Below are 21,239 nucleotides of genomic sequence, written 5' to 3'. Positions count from 1 at the left end.
TGTCTTGATAATCCCCAAATGTCTTGCCAAGAAAATTCCATAACAGCATTCAAGGACAAAATCTTGTAATTCCTTACTGGACACATCACATGTTTTCCCTTTAAACAGAATACCTTATTCAGTACTCTGTGTTTCTCCAAGCAAAACAATGGTGAAAACTGATTTTAGTTTTTAATCAAGTTAAGGTGTCTAGGAAAGGTTCCTTTCTAATTGGGACTGCAAAATGCTCTGCAACATATATAGGTTTAGATCCGAATTGATTTTACCCTCAAACACACAAAAGGTGATGGGAGAATCTGTACAAATGGTCTAACCACTGGCAATCGCTCAAACAGTATACTAATCTACTTCAATAAGAACAGTCCAGCCTGAAGTGCCGAGCCAGGTCCTCTTTAAACCAGAACTCAAGCAACTCTACACCGGTCTCAGCTTAGTTGAGTCCTTGGAACTGGTGGGGTATTTAATGCATGCTATTCCTATATAGGCTCTGAGCTATTTTCCCTCAAATTTTCAAACACCAAATGTGAACACCCTACCTGTTTGAAATCAAAAGTTATCACTTATTCATTTTAATAAGGCAACTCAATATTAACCTAAGGGAGAGGTAGTTCTCCCAGTAGTGAAAAATATATTTGTGAGTTTCTCACTACCAGGATATGTGAAACTTAAAAGTATGTGTCTAACCTTTTGCTTTTAATGTACACGGCCTTTGGGCTGACCAGGGATTACCTTTGAAGTGACTTATATGTTAGAAAGAGTGGTTCAAGGTTTGGCAAGAGGGTTATTTTGCCAAGTCGAATTGACATTTTAAAACTAAATTCAGGCTGCAATGGCTTGCCTGGGACACGTTTTTAAGGCCTATTTAAGTAGATGAAATAATAAGTGCTGCAGGCCCTCTATTAGAATTCAATTTACAGGCCCTGGGCATATGGTAAACCAATTTATTAGGAACTAATAAGTAAGTTCAGTATGCCAATCTGGTGTAAGCCTAATAAGGAGTGGGGAAAGCACGTTAGCACTGTTTGGCAGTCCTAAGGGCAGCAAAAACAAATTCAGAAAAATAGGAGGTTGTAGGCAACAGGTTTTAGAAAAACTGTCCCAAGGCTGACAGCTCTAATAATGTCTATTTCTGTATTAGATAAATGGATGGTGTGGGCAAATTAGTACATTTTGTATAACCTCTCCTGTAACAGTTTATTGTTGCTTACACACACACTCCCTACCATGTAGTATCAAATCTATTGATAGAGGAAATAGAAAACAACATAATAGATCCCACAACTTGGGGAATAGTGTCAGAGTTTCAAAGATTGGAAGGATAGGGAGACTTACGTAAAGCTTCAGAGAGACAAAAACAGGATTCAGCAAACCCAGGATCATGGCAGGTCTGTAATGAAAAAAAGAAGGCAGTGAAGCTAATATACTTAGGGCCCGATTCACAAAGGTAAAGGTAGACCAAAGTCTAACTTAGGGCCTGATTTAGAGTTTGGCGGACCAGGTTATTCCGTCACTAATTTGATGGATGTCCTGTCAGTCCATTATTTCCTATGGCACTTGTAATACGGCGGACGGAATATCTGTCACATTTGTAATGGAGTAACCCACCTGCCAAACTCTAAATCAGGCCCTTGGATAATAAGTCTAACATTACTACTTTTCAGGTATTCACAAAGGTAAAGTTAGACCAAATGTCATAGCAATTTACCTTTGTGAATACCAAAAAAGTAACCTGCTATGAAAAAGATAGCTTGTCATTGGATAAACCCCAATATTCTTCACCACCTCTGAGGGTGACCCTAAGGGGCCTAGATTGGTGCAGCACTAATATCAACACAGACTATTGTTAGAAATGGGGGTCTCTAGTTGGCAATGGCTGGCGCCAATGTCCCAGTAGGGACCCTTCTTCCTAAGTCAGGGCAAGTATGCTACCTCCTTTGACAAACCCTGCTCAACCCTGTGGTAACGTAGCATGAGCAGTTAGGCCTATCTCAGAGGCAGTGTGTGAAGCATTTATGACCATGCACAATAAGGCATTAATTAGACAACAAAAGTACACAACTGAAATAGGTATAGAAAAATAATATCTATATCTAAAGTTTAACTCAAGACTCTCGTTTCAACAAGCTACAATGCAGATAAACCGATAGGGACTCAAAAAGGCAATAATGTATTCCCCAGAACGTGACGATGACTGAGCTCAAGGCCGGGGCCTACGCAACCTGTTGCGCACCAGGTACCTGCCTGGGAAAGGGGACACAGCACGCAGCTTCTCGAAGAAGTGGAGAAGGTGACAAGCGGACTCCCAGTGACCACAAGTCTTGACTGCTGAGGCCCGTAGCGTGTACCCACAATGGTTCAGGCACTTGGGGACAGGCGGGCTCTCAGCGGCAGCAGCACATGGCTGTGGCGACCCGGGCTGGTGGTGGCAATGACTCTCGTCTTGCAGCTCCGTGCTGGGCTCCCAGCGGCAGCAGCTCTCTCTTAGCTGCGGCGGCCCACGAGATGATAGCGGATAGCGGCAATCCTCGACAATGGGGAAGAATCTGCGGGCACTCAGCGGCAGCAGCTCTCTCTTAGCTGCGATGGCCCACTGGACAAATCACAATGAGGCAAAGTTAGCAAGGGTGCGAGCACTCAGCGGCAGCAGCTCTCTCTCAGCTGCGGCGGCCCACAGGACAAATCACAATGATGCAAATTTAGCAAAAGTGTGGGTACTCGGCGGTAGCAGCTCCTTCTTAGCCGTGGCGGCCCACAGGACAGATCATAATATTACCAATTTGACAACAGTGTGGGCGCTCAACAGCAGCAGCTCTTCTTAGCTGCAGCAGCCCACAGGATGAAGGGTGATGCAAAGTTGGCAAAGGGGTGGGCACTCAGCGGCAGCAGCTCTCTCTTAGCTGAGGCTGCCCACAGGATGAAGGGTAATGCAAAGTTGGCAAAGGTGCGGGCACTCAGCAGAGTTAACTGCAGCAGCCCACCCAGATTCAGTGATGGTTCCAAAGGTTCAAATTCATGCAGGCTCTCAGCAGCGGCAGCTCTCTCTTAGCTGCAGCGGCCCACACAGATTCAGTGACAGTTTCGAAGGTCCACATTTCGGAGGGCTCTCAATGGCGGCAGCGGCTCTCTCTTAGTCATATAGGCCCACACAGATTCAGTGAAGTTGCAAAGGTTCAAATTCAGGCAGGCTCTCGGCGGGGCAGCTCTCTCTTAACTGCAGCGGCCCACACAGATTCAGCGAAGTTGCAAAGGTTCAAATTCAGGTGGGCTCTCAGCGGCGGCAGCACTCTATTAGCTGCAGCGGCCCACACAGATTCAGCGAAGTTCAAAGGTTCAAATACAGGCGGGCTCTTAGCGGCGGCAGCTCTCTCTTAGCTGCAGCGGCCCCCACAGATTCAGCGGAGTTGCAAAGGTTCAAATTCAGGCAGGCTCTCAGCGGCGGCAGCTCTCTTAGCTGCAGAGGCCCACACAGATTCAGCGCAGTTGCAAAGGTTCAAATTCAGCGTTACTCACAGTAGAACCAGAGGCTCCGGATTACTCTACAGAGGCCTCACCTGCAAGCAGAATTCCTCGGACAGGAATTCCGACGGCTGACGGGGTGAAGTCTAATGTCCCAGAGACTTCAGCAGGAGGCACTCTCGATTCAGGCCCTCAGGTAGTTTCTTGGGCAAGCGTGGTGAAAGTTTCAAAGCCCTTTCCTCTGTTCACTCGGATAGAGATTTGTCTTGACGTCCAGAAGGAACACACTTGAATAAAGTTCCAGCGCAGCGTTTTATACCTAAAAAGACTTTGTTCTCTAAAGTCACAAATCACTCAGTCCAGTCAGGACCCGTTTGGTGGGGTTGGGGAGCACTTGGTTTACAAGGCGACATCCTGTCCTTTCAGAATGAGGGGACCTGCTATCAGACGCCCTGTTGGAGGTGGAGCCATCATTCACCTTGCCAGGCACGGTCTTGCTCAGATCAAAGAGTCACCCCTCCCCATGCTCTGAATACCCATCTCTCGCTCCAGCCAGGTCTGCCCAGCTGGCCCTGTTGCTCCAAAATCAGACAGCCAATACACATACTAGCGAAGCCTACAGTAAAGCTTAGGCAAGAAAGTCAGAAGAGGTATTTCCAAACATGGGATCTATAAATGGTCCTTGCTAAAATGTGTATCCCGGGGCCCTGAGCATAAACATATCAAACTCGAAGTTCCTTTCAGGTTCCTGGGGTCAGATAGGATTATAGAAGGTAATCCTCAACCCGCCCATTCTGGCCTATGAGAATGGGTCGTTTCACAGTAGTAACCATGGAATGGAGGGTAACTCGCTATTAGAGCATGCTACACAGATTTAGGCATTATGGTCATCCTAATTCATACAGTCATATTTACACAGGTAGCATTCGCTCTGTGGCACTGATTAGCAATGGCATGGTGCCCAGAGCATCTAAATCCAGCCAACATAAAACATAGGAAGAGGAGAGAGGAAGGGAGACCCACACCAATGATGCCAGTAACAACTATGTTATTTTGATAAAAATAAAAGACCTCTGTCAATCTGAATTTAACTTTAACACATTATTATGCATGCAGGTGGCTGATTCTGAGAGGTAATCCTATTGAATGATGAGATACTGCAGAAAAAGCAAACATGATTTTAACTTTTTGTGTTAGTCTGTGAAGATAGGATTACATCCACTGATGTTCCTTTTGCCTTCATCCGCCGACCCCAGACTAATTCACTTGAACCGACTGCCTTCTTCCCTCTTCAAACTCACTATCGATCCCGAAGCCACACACGGATGAAACTAGCAACCTTACTTTCCCCATAAATACCCTCAGCGCAAAACGCTTAGTGGAGGGCCCTCAACTTTGTCCCCCCCCAACCAGCAATCTCCCGGTAGCAACTCACATCGTGAAACTCAGCAAACCTAGCACCAAACCCAGACTCTAATTTGGTCCCCGGGGGACACCCACACTCTCTACCGCTTGCCACTGGGGGCCAGGACTCGCTGCCCCAGCCATGCTTTGCCCCCTTGGGAGTGCAACGTCACCCGAGTGCCAGGAGGCACAAGTTAAATTCTGCAGCAGGCTCCCGCAGCACGGGATGCCCGTACTCTCTACCGCTTGCCAGTAGGGGCCAGGACTCTCTGCCCTAGGAACACCATGCTCCCTTGAGAGCGCAACATCAACGCGAGCGCCAGGACGCACAAGTTAAAATCTGCAGTGGGCTCCCGCAGCACAAGAGGCCCTCACTCTCTACTGCTTGCCACTGGGGGCCAGGACTCGCTGCCCCAGCCAATACTGCACCCCCTTGGGAGCGCAATGTCACCCCGGGCGCCAGGAGGCACGAGTTAAATTCTTCAGCAGGCTCCTGCAGCGCGGGACGCCCGCACTCTCTACCGCTTGCCAGTGGGGGCTAGGACTCTCTGCCCTAGCCAACAGCGAGCTCCCTTGAGAGCGCAACATCAACGCGAGTGCCAGGACGCACAAGTTAAAATCTGCTGCGGGCTCCCGCAGCACGACAGGCCCTCACTCTCTACCGCTTGCCACTGGGGGCCAGGACTCACTGCCCCAGCCAATACTGCACCCCCTTGGGAGCGCAACATCACCCCGAGCACCAGGAGGCATGAGTTAAATTCTGCAGCGGGCTCCCACAGAGCGGGACGCCCGCACTCTCTACTGCTTGCCAGTGAAGGCCAGGACTCACTGCCCTAGCCAATCCTGCACTCCCTTGACCATGCAACGTCACCGCAAGCTCCAGGAGGTGCAAGAGAAATTCTGCAGTGAGCTACTGCAGAGCGGGACGCCCGCACTCTCTACCGCTTGCCAGTGGGAGCCAGGACTTGCTGCAACCAGCCTCTAGTAGTTAAAAACCTACATATTTGTGATAACCTTATCAAGTGGGCCTGTCTGGCCGTAAGGGTAGTGTTACAGGAAGCTTACCAGCCCCTCACCAGTTATCTGCTAACCTGTCTTGTCTTGGTGCCTTGTTTGTTCGGACAGTTGGGCTATAATCATAGTATTTTCTGCACGTATTGTTGTTATTGTGACTTTGTACACTGTATTAGGGTAGCATGGAAAAAAGAAAAGCTGCAGATGTTTTGGGGGCAGGAACAGTAGGGTAGGGTAAGAAGGCCAAAGGGTCGACCAAACACCCAACACACAAAGGCAGTAACTGTGTTATAAGTCGTATCTACAACCTAATCAGCAACTGTGAGGTGATTTTAGCAGCTCCCCAGGGGACAGTTTGTGGGATGACTGACACTTACCATTCCAGCTGCCCCTTATCCCCAAGGATAGTTGTATCCATCCCAGACATGTTTACAAGATCATCATTGAAGGAGTCCCAATTGTCTAATCTAGTAGGTACCTCACATACAGGGAGGATTCTCCCCCCACCCTCAAGTTCTAACGTAGTCAATATAAAGTAACAAGATCATGTAATAGAATGTACTAATACGTTTGCCCCTTGATGAATCTTAACCCCTTGGCTGCTGCCGTCGGCCAACGGTCGTCACGTGCACTACCTTGGTAGTGTTGCGAAGGTCCGTTGGCCGACGCTGCCCCACCTGCTTTTCGAACGTTCAGCACTGGAGCTGGACGTTCGATGCAGCCAAGGTGTTAATGAGGAAATCTTGGATTCCCACCAGATTGAAGGGATAGGGTTAGGAGATATTGTACACTCTGTTTGTGCAAGAGTTTGTGCACAGATCATCTTACCAGCCAAATAGAGGACCTAAAGGCCCAGACAAGAAAACTCACAGAGGAAGTTGGTTCACTGAAGGGTATAATTGATATGTTATCCGATTCACTGAAATTGCTCACCCAAAATATGTTCCCTGCCATAGATAGACTGACCCCACCACATCAACCACAGCAACCACAGCAACCACAGCAACTAAAAACTAGAGAATTAACCACTGCTAGTACTGAAAGAACAAATAGAAATCCAAAAATCATTCCGGCAGATTATCTTGCAGCCAGTAAAAAATGTTCTTATATGGACAAAGTAAAAATGCATCTTCCAGATCACAACATCCAAGACAGGCAGTGTGGTTATTCGACTGATGAGTAAGGGACTTGGAAGCGAATTCCGTTTCCTTCCTAATTCCAACCAACACTTTGGTTTACTTTCAATAGATGGAAACAGCAGTAATGAGAAGTCTTTGACCCGCACTTCAAAACGTCAAATCTTTTTGACCATTGTTCCCAAACAATCCCCTCGTTAACCAAAGAAGATGAACAATCGTTGATTAACAAATGTATCCATTGGCTAAGACACGTGCAAAAGTGTAGATCGGTAATTAGGGAAGATATACTCTCCACTAAAAGACATACATTTATAGGTTCTAACTGATGTTGTGTGCCTTACACTGGCGACCATTGACATGGTAGATAACTTAGTGGCTTTTGAAATAAGAACATCACACCTGATCACAACCAATATCAGGATGCAATACAACCCCCCAGCTTTATATACAACCATAAATCCAGCAAGCCAGTCATAGTTTGTAATGAGGATTCCTCTCTAAAAAATGTAGATTGATGTTTAAGGAACAACCACTCCTCATCCTGTATATCAAGGGGGTGCTGTAAGTAGTCGACCAAAAGCTTCCACCATTTGTGATATAGGTGGGCCGGTTTTAGTTGATGGGTGGGTCATGCCCAATGAAAACATTCAGGATGATCCAAAAAGTCCCTTTGTCCATCAAAATCCAGCCCAGCCGGTATTTGCATTGGAAAACCGTATTCAGGCTGACACCTATAATTTTTTCCAACCAACAGTTCCTGACACGGTTGGCATACGCCTCCTGGAATATTGCGGGATTGTACTCTAAAATTGAATCTATGGAAAGGTCAGCATTCATAGAGGCGCAAGATATATGTGCCTTTCAGGAAAGATTTCATATCAAAAAGCTGAAGCGACATTCAACGCACAGCTTATGTTCCATAGTGTCTTCACTCAAGTACTCCACAAAGTTATTCATGTTTGCATGTTTTTATTCAATAAGTTTCAATGGTTCACTTTTATCTCCATCGTTAATTCTGTCACTTGCAGGGCAGTATATGTATAAAAGCATTTCTGATGCCACAGATATGCCTATCCAAGCCTTTTTCTGGGACATGATGTTACACATCAAACATTCTTAAAAGTGGAAGAGTACTGTGCAAGGGGGTTTTTAGAAAATTAGGACTCCGGGGGTGCGCTGCCTGGGTTTAAACGTTACAGTGTGTACAAGGAACATGAAGTATCGTTGTGTAGTGCGTGAAGAGCAGACGGCAAACACCCTTAACCGTCCAAACGAGTCAAAAGACAATGCAAATTAACAAAACTAGGCTCTCGCAACTACATGTGTGTTAACAAAACGAGGTACAATGACCAAAAGGGCAAAAGATGCTGGTTCGTACACGAGAGACGACCGCCGGGAACCAACGGAGGAGGGATTGCCTACAGCGGCATACCGCCGTAGAGGGACGCACCCGTTTCCTCATTGTGGCTCATCAATAGAATCCCCTCCCGGCTTTCCGCTATGCACCAAAGCGAGACCCAGCGCCATACTCTTTAATCGTCATCACCAGTGGGAAACGAGCATCAAACAGACGAGAGACATACCTTGATATTCCTACTGATCATTCTCTCAACAGTATCGACAATAACAGAGTCATACAATACACTTAGTGCCAGAACAGTGCTTACAAGACCCAGACTTACTCCGACCATACATTGGATTTGGAGTTGAAGCCCTGAGGAGTCGTGTTGACTCAACCGTACACGACGAAACACGTGTCGGCGAATGTTACTATTCTCAAGTCTGGAGAAAATAAACATCTTGCTGTGACAAGAAGATATACACCAAAGAACCTGCTTCTGCGCATCTTTTGCCCTTTTGGTCATTGTACCTCGTTTTGTTAACACACATGTAGTTGCGAGAGCCTAGTTTTGTTAATTCTTAAAAGTGGATCTACTAATTAAATGAGGAAAAAATGGTGTGCACCTGGCAACCCCCTGTGAATTTTTTTCAGGAAAGATTGTCATGTAAACCAATATTTTGCCCAGGTTATCTAAACTTCTTTAAACCGGTAATTGGTGGACAGAAAGGTAGACCATCAGGAGGGCTCACTATTTGGGTTAGAAAGTGTTCCTGCTATAAGATTGAGGAAGTTCAGATTGATAGCCCTGACATCTTGGCAATACTTTTACGATCAAAACACCCTCCCCACGTATTGGAGATCAATGTGTAGGCGAGAGGTGTTGTGGGAGGTAGATCATCTACCACCACAATCTCCATACCTGATAGCCTCCTTGATAACAACAGAGGCAAAAGTAATCTGGTGATTGTAGGTGATTGTAATTGTACATACGAGATTCTTGACCATGATGATGGTAACATTAGTGATGAAGAAGATGCTCAATGGAGCATCCCTTCCCTACAGCTGCTACCGATAAGGAAACGGACAGCCGCTGCGTTTCAATTAAAAGTATTATGTCAGGAGAGGGGCATTAGGGCAGTGAATGGGGGAACTCCCTCAGATAGATTGGGCTCCCACACATATTGTAATGGTCTGAGAAGTAGCGGTATCGACTATATTTTTATTAATCTAGAGCAATGGTCGTCCCTTATTGACATTGAGGTATATGAGAGAAATGAAAGTGACCAAAACCCACTCGTGCTAAAGATGCAGGTACCAGGTCTCGTATTAACTCTGCCACAGACAATCTACTTCTCCTACCTCGCCAAGACCTGGAACACCCTCCCTACCCACATACGGCAGACCCAAGACCTACTCGCCTTCAAAAGACTCCTCAAGACCTGGCTCTTTGAACAGTAGCAGAACCCCCCCCCCCCCCTCACCTCCCCCCTCCGTGCCTTGAGACCCTCACGGGTAAGTAGCACACTTTACAAGTACTCTGATTGATTGATTGATTGATTGATTGATTGATTGATAATCGAGATTGTGACTGCTGATGCTATTATATGTAATGACATAAGAAGGGTTAAATTGGCTAGGATTATCGAAAATGACAGCACACTAGTGCAAATGAAGGCAGCTGTGGAGAGCACATTAGCAGTCCTTCAAAATTCCACCAGACAGGGTGAAATAAATGCCATCATTACTGAAGCCCATGATGATATGTTTGAGAACATTTTTTTTGTCAAAGCCCATAAATCAAGCAGTAGGGCCACCCCAAAGCATGATTACTGGTACAATAAGGCATGCAGAGAAGCCTACAAGCAGTTGTCCCTAGCTATCAAATCGAACGATATGGGTAACATCAAAAATGCACGAAAGCTGTAAAAAACCACCCAACTTTTAGCCAAGAAGGATTGGGATGAGCAAAGATGGCAAGATCTCCTCCTGGCTAGCAAGAAAAAAACATGTAAAAATTCTGGCAGCTGATTAAATGGGGTAGAGGTGGGTCTGGGCAAACTTCCCAAACCCACGTAGTACCAGATCAGTGGGTCTCCTTTTTTAAGGTACAATTTGCAGATAACTGCGGTAGCGAAGACCAGTTTCAAATACCCAAGCCTAATTTGGCTGTGTTTTTTGATGGAGGAGAGGTGGAAGCTGCCTCGAATGCAGTACCAAGGGGAAGGGCCCCAGGCTCTAACTGCATCCCGGCAGACCTATTTTTATACAATAAAGATAACTGGCTAAAGTATATCCAGCTGCTAGCAAATGCGATAGCCAGTGGAGCCCCAATTCCTGAATCCTGGCGTGGCACGGAAATCCTACCCATTTATTAAAAGGGGAATCGATCCTGCCCTAGCAACTACAGACCAATCAGTCTAATTGACTCAAAACAAAAGATCATGGTTAGGTTAGTGCTGAGTTGAATTCAGTCCTACAATATTGATAGCAATATACTATCCCCCTACAGTCAGGAATTCATGCACGTTTAAGCACTATTGACCAGGTTTTTAGATTTTTTTTAATTTACTGGTGTGTCGTAACAATAGCAGGAGGTACCATCTATGCTGTTTTTGTCAATCTCAAATCTGCATTCAACATGGTTCCCCGCAACAAGCTATGGGCTGTCTTAAAAGATGTAGGGATGCCATCTGAGCTATTATCACTTGTGAGACTGCAAGAGTCCAATTTTGCACAGGTTCGGTGGGGTACAAAGGGCAACATCACTACCCGGTTCACAGTTTCTAAAGGGGTATGCCAAGGGTGTGTCTTGGCCTCAACCCTATTTTCGTTATTCCTTAATGGGGTCGTTAATTACTTTTCCACACACTCCACAGATGCTCCCTCCTTTGCAGGTACATAGGTACCTATACTTATGTTTGCCGACGATACCTTAATAATCTCAAAAACTCAAGTAGGGTTGCAGAGTGCGCTGAGTTGCTTTGATGATTACTGTAGAGACCATGAATTAGTGGTAAATATGAATATAACAAAATTCATGGTTCTTCACAAACACAAATCAGTTAAAGGTAGGTTGTGATGAACAAGGTGCAATTAGAACACACTGAAGTTTTTACATATCTTGAGATCACCTTGGGCAGAAAGCTAAACTGGAAGTCCCAGATTGACCTTATGGCCTTTAAGCACTATCAACTGGCTGGAGTATTATTAAAAGAACAGAGGCTCTCTCAAACTAAGCCTGTAGACCCACTACTAAAGATTTACAACATCAAGGTTAGAGCCTCCACTTTTTATGGATGGGAGCTCTGGGGCTTTGATCTGTTGCCATTAGTTTTAGCACAGAAGAAATTTGTGAGATGCCTTACTGGTCTCTCGCAATCCACCCCACTCAAGCCCTTATACCTCGATCTGGGATGTAGCACTCTTGAGGAGGCAGCAAGATTCAGACCAGTAACATTTTGGAGAAGATTATGGTCAAGATTGCCCATACAGACGCTTAAGGCTGCTCCTGAGCGGTCGTTTTTACTGGAAACGCTATTTTAGACTTTTTAACAAATAAGCCTGTAATTGTGTGTAGAATTTCCCCTTGTGTCCGCCCCCCCCTCGAGTTATTTCTTGCACACCTAGGGGTCGATAATTCTTGTTAGGACATGCCAGCAGCTTTAAATCATTTTCCCCGCTTCCCGGGTGTTGCTTGGCCGTTTTCGAGGCTAAGTCACCGGGTCCCGGGTTGTTGGTTTTGGCGGCCATCTTAGGTTGGGCGCTATTAAACGAGCGCTCTACTCGCTCTATTTAAGGAAGGGCTCTTCACCAAATCGGGAGATTGCCCATACAGACGCTTAAGGCTGCTCCTGAGCGGTCGTTTTTACTGGAAACGCTATTTTAGACTTTTTAACAAATAAGCCTGTAATTGTGTGTAGAATTTCCCCTTGTGTCCGCCCCCCCCCCCCCTCGAGTTATTTCTTGCACACCTAGGGGTCGATAATTCTTGTTAGGACACGCCAGCAGCTTTAAATCATTTTTCCCCGCTTCCCAGGTGTTGCTTTGCCGTTTTCGAGGCTAAGTCACCGGGTCCCGGGTTGTTGGTTTTGGCGGCCATCTTAGGTTGGGCGCTATTAAACGAGCGCTCTACTCGCTCTATTTAAGGAAGGGCTCTCCACCAAATCGGGAGATTGCCCATACAGACGCTTAAGGCTGCTCCTGAGCGGTCGTTTTTACTGGAAACGCTATTTTAGACTTTTTAACAAATAAGCCTGTAATTGTGTGTAGAATTTCCCCTTGTGTCCGCCCCCCCCCCCCTCAAGTTATTTCTTGCACACCTAGGGGTCGATAATTCTTGTTAGGACACGCCAGCAGCTTTAAATCATTTTTCCCCGCTTCCCAGGTGTTGCTTGGCCGTTTTCGAGGCTAAGTCACCGGGTCCCGGGTTGTTGGTTTTGGCGGCCATCTTAGGTTGGGCGCTATTAAACGAGCGCTCTACTCGCTCTATTTAAGGAAGGGCTCTCCACCAAATCGGGAGATTGCCCATACAGACGCTTAAGGCTGCTCCTGAGCGGTCGTTTTTACTGGAAACGCTATTTTAGACTTTTTAACAAATAAGCCTGTAATTGTGTGTAGAATTTCCCCTTGTGTCCGCCCCCCCCCCCCTCGAGTTATTTCTTGCACACCTAGGGGTCGATAATTCTTGTTAGGACACGCCAGCAGCTTTAAATCATTTTTCCCCGCTTCCCAGGTGTTGCTTTGCCGTTTTCGAGGCTAAGTCACCGGGTCCCGGGTTGTTGGTTTTGGCGGCCATCTTAGGTTGGGCGCTATTAAACGAGCGCTCTACTCGCTCTATTTAAGGAAGGGCTCTCCACCAAATCGGGAGATTGCCCATACAGACGCTTAAGGCTGCTCCTGAGCGGTCGTTTTTACTGGAAACGCTATTTTAGACTTTTTAACAAATAAGCCTGTAATTGTGTGTAGAATTTCCCCTTGTGTCCGCCCCCCCCCCCTCGAGTTATTTCTTGCACACCTAGGGGTCGATAATTCTTGTTAGGACACGCCAGCAGCTTTAAATCATTTTTCCCCGCTTCCCAGGTGTTGCTTGGCCGTTTTCGAGGCTAAGTCACCGGGTCCCGGGTTGTTGGTTTTGGCGGCCATCTTAGGTTGGGCGCTATTAAACGAGCGCTCTACTCGCTCTATTTAAACGGCCAGTCATGCCTCCGCGCAGCGGACGCGGACAGCGGACGCGCCGGACCTGCGCCGGAGGTTCGCCAGAGGTGAGCCCATCTTTGCCCATCCGTGACCATCCGGGGCCTGGGGCCAGAACCCCTGGCCAGATTGTGGTTTACTCAAGGGCCGATCTATTACAACTTAATTTGGGCAAGTCCCTTCCGGAGCCGGCTACTTTACACCGGCTGGGCTGCGAGGGTCTGCTTATGTCATCTAGAGGCGCCAGAGGGCGCCAGCGCACGCCCAACATACATACCCTGAGCTACGGTCTACTGAATACTCGCTCTCTGCAGAGCCATAGGTTAGAGGTTTTTACACTCCTGGAAGACGGGGAGTTAGATGTCCTCGCGCTTACTGAAACATGGCTGGAGGACTGCTCAGCGCCCGACTTGGTGGCGGCCCTCCCAGATAACTATTTGGCTATTCACTTTAACAGGGAGGGAGCTAAGAGAGGAGGAGGAGTAGCCCTTCTTTATAAGTCATGCCTCCGTGCCAATAGGTTCCTCTTCGAAACCCTTGGAGGAGCTGAGGTAATGGGGGTTAAGCTCAGGAGGGGAGCAGTCTGTGTGGTGTGCCTGGTGGTTTATCGGCCACCTTGGGCATCGCCTGACTTCTCTATCCTCTTTGTAAGATTGGTCCAGGACCTGTGTACAAGATACGATAAATTGGTGATCGTTGGAGACTTCAATTATCACTGGGAAAAGTCCCCTAAAGAAGGACAAGCATTACAGATCGAGGAGGCGATCTCCTCCTTAGGTCTCACCCAACAGGTTAAGGGACCAACACATGAGAAGGGTCATGTGCTCGACCTAGTCTGGACCACCATGCCAGCTCAGGGTATCACGGAAATTTTTCCTTGTGCTTGGTCTGATCATTTTTTAATTAAGGGTAGACTCACATTGAGGGGCCCCCTGTCCAAACCTGAGGAGGGCTGGAAAACGGCCCGCAAATGGAGAAACCTTGATGGGGAAAAACTGGTCCACCTCTTAGAACACCATCCCTCAGACATAGAGCAGGATGCCAACGTTGATGCTCTATGCAGACATCTTCAGCATAAACTGGGGAGTGCCATTGATGTGGTGGCACCTCTCCGCAGGATGAAGAAGGTGGCGAGAGGAGCCGGGGCGCCTTGGTATAATGATTCCCTTAGAGAGATAAAACGCGGGGTGAGGAAGAAAGAACGGGCATGGCGTAAAAAGTACGACGCTATCTCCAAACAAGAATATACCTCATCCTTAGCCCAGTACAAACTAGCCATACAATCAAGGAAGGCTGCTTTCTTTGAGGAAAGAATAACTACTGCTAGAAATCCGCAAAAAGAAATCTTCCGGGTCCTGGCGGAGCTCAGGGTGAACAAGGAGCAAAGTCCTGAGTTCACCCAGGAGGACTGTCAGAGGTTCCAGGATTTCTTCGTAAAGAAGATATCCGACATCTTGGATGAAATTGCAGAAACTGCACCCCTCGAATGTCCGCACATACCGGACCTCACTGGCCCGCTAAACATTCCACCTCTAGCTGAGCTATCCCTTATTTCCAAACAGGAATTACTTAAAATCACAGGCCGAGTCAAATCAGGCTCCTTGGTGGACCCCTGCCCGCCTGACATATTCAAGATGGCAATGCCAGGAATAGAGGAAGAGGTTCTGCACCTATTGAACACCTCTCTCCGGACTGGACAGATCCCTTCAGCTTTTAAAGAGGCTCGCCTGATCCCTTTATTGAAGAAACCTGGAGCAGACACAAAATGTCTGAAAAATTTTCGGCCCATCTCCCAGTTGCCTTTCTTGGCCAAGGTAATTGAGCAGCATGTGTTAGCTCTATTATCGGGCCATTTAGAGAGTAACAACCTGTTGGAGACCAATCAGGCAGGGTTCCGTGCTAATCACAGCACGGAACTAGTTATGCTATCCATTTTGGATGAGCTAAGGATGCGAGCTGATGTAAAAACACCGAGCGCCCTGGTACTATTGGATCTCTCCGCGGCGTTTGACACCGTGTGCCATAAACAGCTTCTGTCGCGGTTGAGATCCTTTGGCGTCGTGGGTACAGCACATGCATGGCTCTCTTCATTTCTGCAGGGTAGGACACAACGAGTACAGCTGGGGGATCTACTTTCTACCCCTGCTCCGATCACCTGCGGGGTCCCCCAGGGATCTGCCTTGTCTCCACTACTTTTTAACATCTACCTGCAACCACTAATTGCTCTCCTGAATAGGATGGACTGCCTAGTGTACAACTATGCCGACGACACCCAGATAATCATCCGGCTGGATGATGGTCCAGGAGCTCCCACCAGGCTACAGGACATATTGAAAACCACAGTCAATTGGATGTCCGAGAACTCCTTAAAAGTCAACCCGGATAAAACGGAAGTATTACCCATTTCCATCTCGGGTAACCCTTGGAGTGATAAATTTTGGCCAATGGAGCTGGGTGTACCCCCAAAGCCGGCAGTTGCAGTCAAAAGCCTAGGCCTATATGTGGATAATAAATTATCCATGGAAAAACAAGTTACCACCGTAGTAGGCACCAGTATAGGCTTGTTAAGACAACTTAGGAAGATCGCGGCCCTACTCTCATTCTCTACCTTGAGACACGTGGTCTCAGCCACAATTCTGGCTAGGCTGGACTACGGGAACTCCCTTTATTTAGGTTTGCCACAGCGGCTGCTGGACAAACTACAGGGAGTCATGAACGATGCAGCTAGGTTGATATTTAAAAAACCCAGAAATGCCCATGCCTCTCCCCTGATGCAGGAGTTACACTGGCTACCAGTTCGCCAGAGAATTGTCTTCAAAGGGATGTGCATTGCTCACAAGGCTTTACATGGCAAAGCACCAAAATACCTAAAATCCCGACTATCCCCTTACATACCGGGTAGGACTTTGCGTTCGTCGGATGCCACTCTTCTGTCTCAGCCCCGCTTTAAATTGACCACGGTGGGGGGCCGTGCTTTCTCCAACACAATCCCAGCCCTATGGAACAAATTGGATCCAGAGCTCAGGAAGGAGAGTAATTTACTTTCCTTCAGAAAAAAATTAAAAACCGCACTATTCAAACAAGCATGGAGCAGACCTTAGGTGTACAGCTGGTTTCAAGTGAATATAACATCTATCACGTAAATATGGTCAGACAGCGCTTAGAGACCCTTGTGGTTATAACGCGCCATACAAATCAAATAAATAAATAAAATAAATAAACTCCGGAGTTGTCACACTACCCTAACACGTTAAAAGATGTTCGAGATGCTGATACGTCTTGCAAGGTCACCTAGTTACAAAAGGTAAAGTGTTCGCTGGTGAATATGGGCATAAACCATCTGTGGGAGGTCCGAGTCGGCAATCAATTTCCCTCAAAGAAAGATTTTAAGAAGGCTTACTGGTCTATGGCCAAAGGAAATAGCAAACGATCTAAAAAGAATACTTCACTGACCGGTATCTTTTTAGTATGAGTTAAAGAAGGTGTAAGCCCTCAAGACTCATGGACCTGGGTCAATATGTAAGTACAAGAAAAGGGTGGTCCGAGTTGGGTAGATATATTTTACAATTGTTTTACATTGGTATGCATTTGTAAACACCACAATTATATTTCACAATGGATATGCATTAGCGCAATGAAGACCGGGTATGCAGTATTACGAAATGAATTGTATTTATTTCACATACAAATGCACTCGTTGTGCTTGTTACTGCATACAGTTAATTATAAGTCTTCTGCATATCATCAATGTAGTCTGTAAAATCATTGCATACATGGTGCTCTCAGTGCGAAAGGAAAAAGGAAGTGAGGGGTACGTGAGGGACGAGGTAATAACAATGTTCCCGAAGTACATCACACATAGATAAGATTAGATCATTCTTTTTTCTCTATGGTGTGTAGGATTAGGCGTAGTCTACGTTTCGACCCCGAAATCGTGTAAGGGTTAGTCTTTCCTCATGTTGGGGTCTTCATCAGGACAAAGAAGAGAGCCTAGAAAACATGGCATTTATCTAGTATTAGTAATCTTTGTGGTGAAGTGTCACTTAGATGTAGGCTAACTTGAGGAGTTACCTACATGAGAAATGACGGACGGCGAATCTTGCGTCACGTCTAGGGCCTGGATGTGCTCCTTGTTGTTTCTGAAATATAGTATAATGGGGGGAGTTTAGAGCGGAAATGCTAAGCAGCTCATTTGGACAACTGACAGGGAAAAGACTTGTTCACAACTACTTACTCAGCGTCTTTGGTGTAGTGAAGGGTATCATTATTTCTTCATACACTCGGCTTCACTTTGCACCACACATCTTTCTAAAAAGGGCACAAAATAAATATTAGGTCAGAATTGCTGGTTCAGCATTACTAGGTAGTCGACTTTAAGAGGACAGACTACGACATTACCATCAAAGAAAATGAAGGCCATCTATACACCACCCTCTACAGAAAACCAGCAGAAAGGAACACCTTGCTGAGATATACGAGTCACCATACTAGAGGATCGACTCGACAACAACGCCCACAACAGCAAGGAACTATTCAACATCGTCAAAGAGTTTGCCAACCCCACCGCCGGCACCAACGACATCACTCCCTCCCAAGACCTCTGCGACTCTCTGGCCTCGTTCTTCCACAACAAAATCGCTGACATACATAACAGCTTTGTAGACCAGTCCACCCCACCCTCCTCCAAACTAAAACCCCCCTCCAACAACCTTTGCACCTGGAACCCAATCACCACTGAAGACACCATCCGCCTGATGAACACCATCCACTCAGGATCACCAACCGACCCATGTCCCCACCACATTTTCAACAAAGCAGACGCCATTATCGCACCCCATCTCCGAGACGCCATCAACTGCTCCCTCAACTCAGCTACCTTCCCGGAAAGCTGGAAACATGCTGAACTCAGTGCCCTCCTGAAGAAACCCACAGCAGACCCCACTGAACTTAAGAACTACCGCCCCATTTCGCTCCTCCCATTCCCTGCCAATGTCATTGAGAAAGCCGTCAACAGTCAACTCGCCGCCTTCCTCGAATCCAACAAATCCCTTGACCCTTCACAGTCCGGCTTCCGAGCCAAACACAGCACCGAGACCGCCCTCATCGCAGCAACAGAGAACATTCGAACTCTACTGGACAATGGAGAAACAGTTGCCCTCATCCTACTTGACCTCTCCGCAGCCTTCGACACAGTCTATCATAACACCCTTATACAACGCCTCAGCAACGTCGGAATACAAGGAAAAGCATTGAACTGGATCATCTCGTTCCTCGCCGGAAGAACCCAGAGAGTCCGCCTCCCCCCTTTTAAATCAGAAGCCACCGAAGTCATCTGCGGAGTACCACAAGGATCTTCACTCAGTCCCACCCTCTTCAACGTATACATGAGTCCCCTTGCATCCATCGCGCGCCAACACAACCTCAACATTTTCTCCTACGCAGACGACACCCAGCTGATCATCTCCCTCACCAAAGACCCAAACACCGCCAAAACCAATCTACACGAAGGGATGAAAGAAGTAGCCGAGTGGATGAAGAACAGCCGCTTAAAACTGAACTCGGACAAAAGGGAAATCCTCATCTTAGGATCATCCCCCTCCGCCTGGGACGACTCATGGTGGCCACCGGCCCTGGGAAACGCACCCATACCAACGGACCACGCACGTAACCTGGGCTTCATCCTGGACTCCTCCATCTCGATGACCAAACAAGTCAACGCCGTCTCATCATCATGCTTCAACATCCTACGCATGCTCAAAAAAATCTTCCGTTGGATCCCCACGAAACAAGAAAGACGGTCACCCATGCTCTGGTCACAAGCCGACTGGACTAGGGAAACACCCTTTACGCCGGAACCACAGCCAAACTACAGAAAAAACTCCAACGCATCCAAAACGCCTCAGCCAGACTCATCCTAGACATCCCCCGCCAAGCTCACATCTCCGGTCACCTGAAAGACCTCCACTGGCTCCCCGTCAACAAGAGAATAACGTTCCGTCTCCTCACCCACGCACACAAAGCGCTCTACGACCTAGGACCCGAATACCTCAACACGCGCCTGTCATTTTACATCCCCACCCGCCAACTTCGATCGTCCAATCAAGCCCTCGCCGCAATTCCACGCATCCAAAGATCCACCATGGGGGGAAGATCCGTCTCCTACTTAGCGGCCAAGACCTGGAATTCTCCCCCCACCCACCTCCGCCTTACACAAAACCACCTCTCCTTCAGAAAACAACTAAAAACTTGGATATTCGATAAGTAAAGTTCCCCCTTCCCTCAAGCGCCTTGAGACCCTATGGGTGAGTAGTGCACTATATAAATTTAAACTTGACTTGACTTGACTCCGCATCAGGAGGAATTGTTCTCGCAAAGAGGACTACTTTAAAGAATTGGATGACCTAATCTTTCGCTTGATCGAAAGGGGATACCCGAAAAGATTGGTGAAAAGATCCAGAAAATGAGCCTGGTTTCAAGACAGAACCACCTTACTGACACCAAAAGAACGCCAGCCATCTAAGGAACGAATGATATGTGTCACAACATGCTGCAACAAAAGCAACGAAATCAAAAGAATAATAAATATACACTGGGGTTTGGTATCTGACATTATTGAAAGCCCAGAACCACCTATGCATGCCTTCAAAAAGGCAAGGAGCATAAGAGATTACGTAGTTCGATCTCTGCTGGATACACCACAGGCACCAACCATACAATGACTTTGGAATCTACCAGAAGTTGTAGGCCATTTTCAGTGCACGACATGCAAAGCCTGCCCGACATGTTGGGAGATAAAACAAATTACCAACAACAACCTAACGGTAGATCTTAAATCTTTCACAAACTGCAACTCAAGTGGAGTTATATATGCTATCATCTGCCCATGCAACCTTATGTATATTGGGCAAACCAAACAAAAGATTAAGAACAGAATTTTCCAGCACTGTAGCAGAATTCACTGCCAGACATCAGGGGCACCTCTAGTAGAACACTACATGGAAAAGACTCATACTCCTGAGTCCATGAAATGGGTTGTACTGGAAAAGATCACCATGGGACCACGAGGGGGGAATCTCAATTCCGTCCTTAACATTAGGGAATGCAAATGGATGCACAAGTTCAATACTATACACAAAGGTTTGAATGAATTGGACGCTAACTTTGCACAAATGGCAGGACTAGACCCAGAGTGATTTTAATCCAGACCCTTGACCGCACTCTCTAAACCTACTCAGTAAGGTACTCGATACCCACAACATATCCCAACTGAAGGCACTCACTACCACCTCCGATAGCAGTCACACAACCTACTAGCAGGCATTCCCGCGCTGACATGATGTGTATGAGTATAAATATGCCGGTCATAAGGCTATTCAGAACATCATACTATTGTTAAATTGTGGTACTTTCATGATTCTTTTTTGTACATGTTCCATGTCTAAATACCTCTGACATAAGATAAAGAACTTCCTAGTAGACACTCCTCTGTCAATAATGAAGAGCACCAATATGTTGTTCAAAATAATGCAGAATGTTGACATTGTGTCTAATTTTTCATCAAATATAGGTACTTTGGATTTTATAACTATGTAGGTATACGCTTGACCCAATGAATGTTGTAAGAAATGTTGCTGCTGACTAAGGCTCCCGCTCTGCTGTCAGTTTAACACTGCTTGGTAATTGTGATGGTC

The sequence above is a fragment of the Lissotriton vulgaris genome, chromosome 4_1 (genome assembly GCF_964263255.1).
Source record: "Lissotriton vulgaris chromosome 4_1, aLisVul1.2, whole genome shotgun sequence".
Lineage (NCBI taxonomy): Eukaryota > Metazoa > Chordata > Amphibia > Caudata > Salamandridae > Lissotriton > Lissotriton vulgaris.
This window is presented reverse-complemented; position numbering follows the sequence as displayed.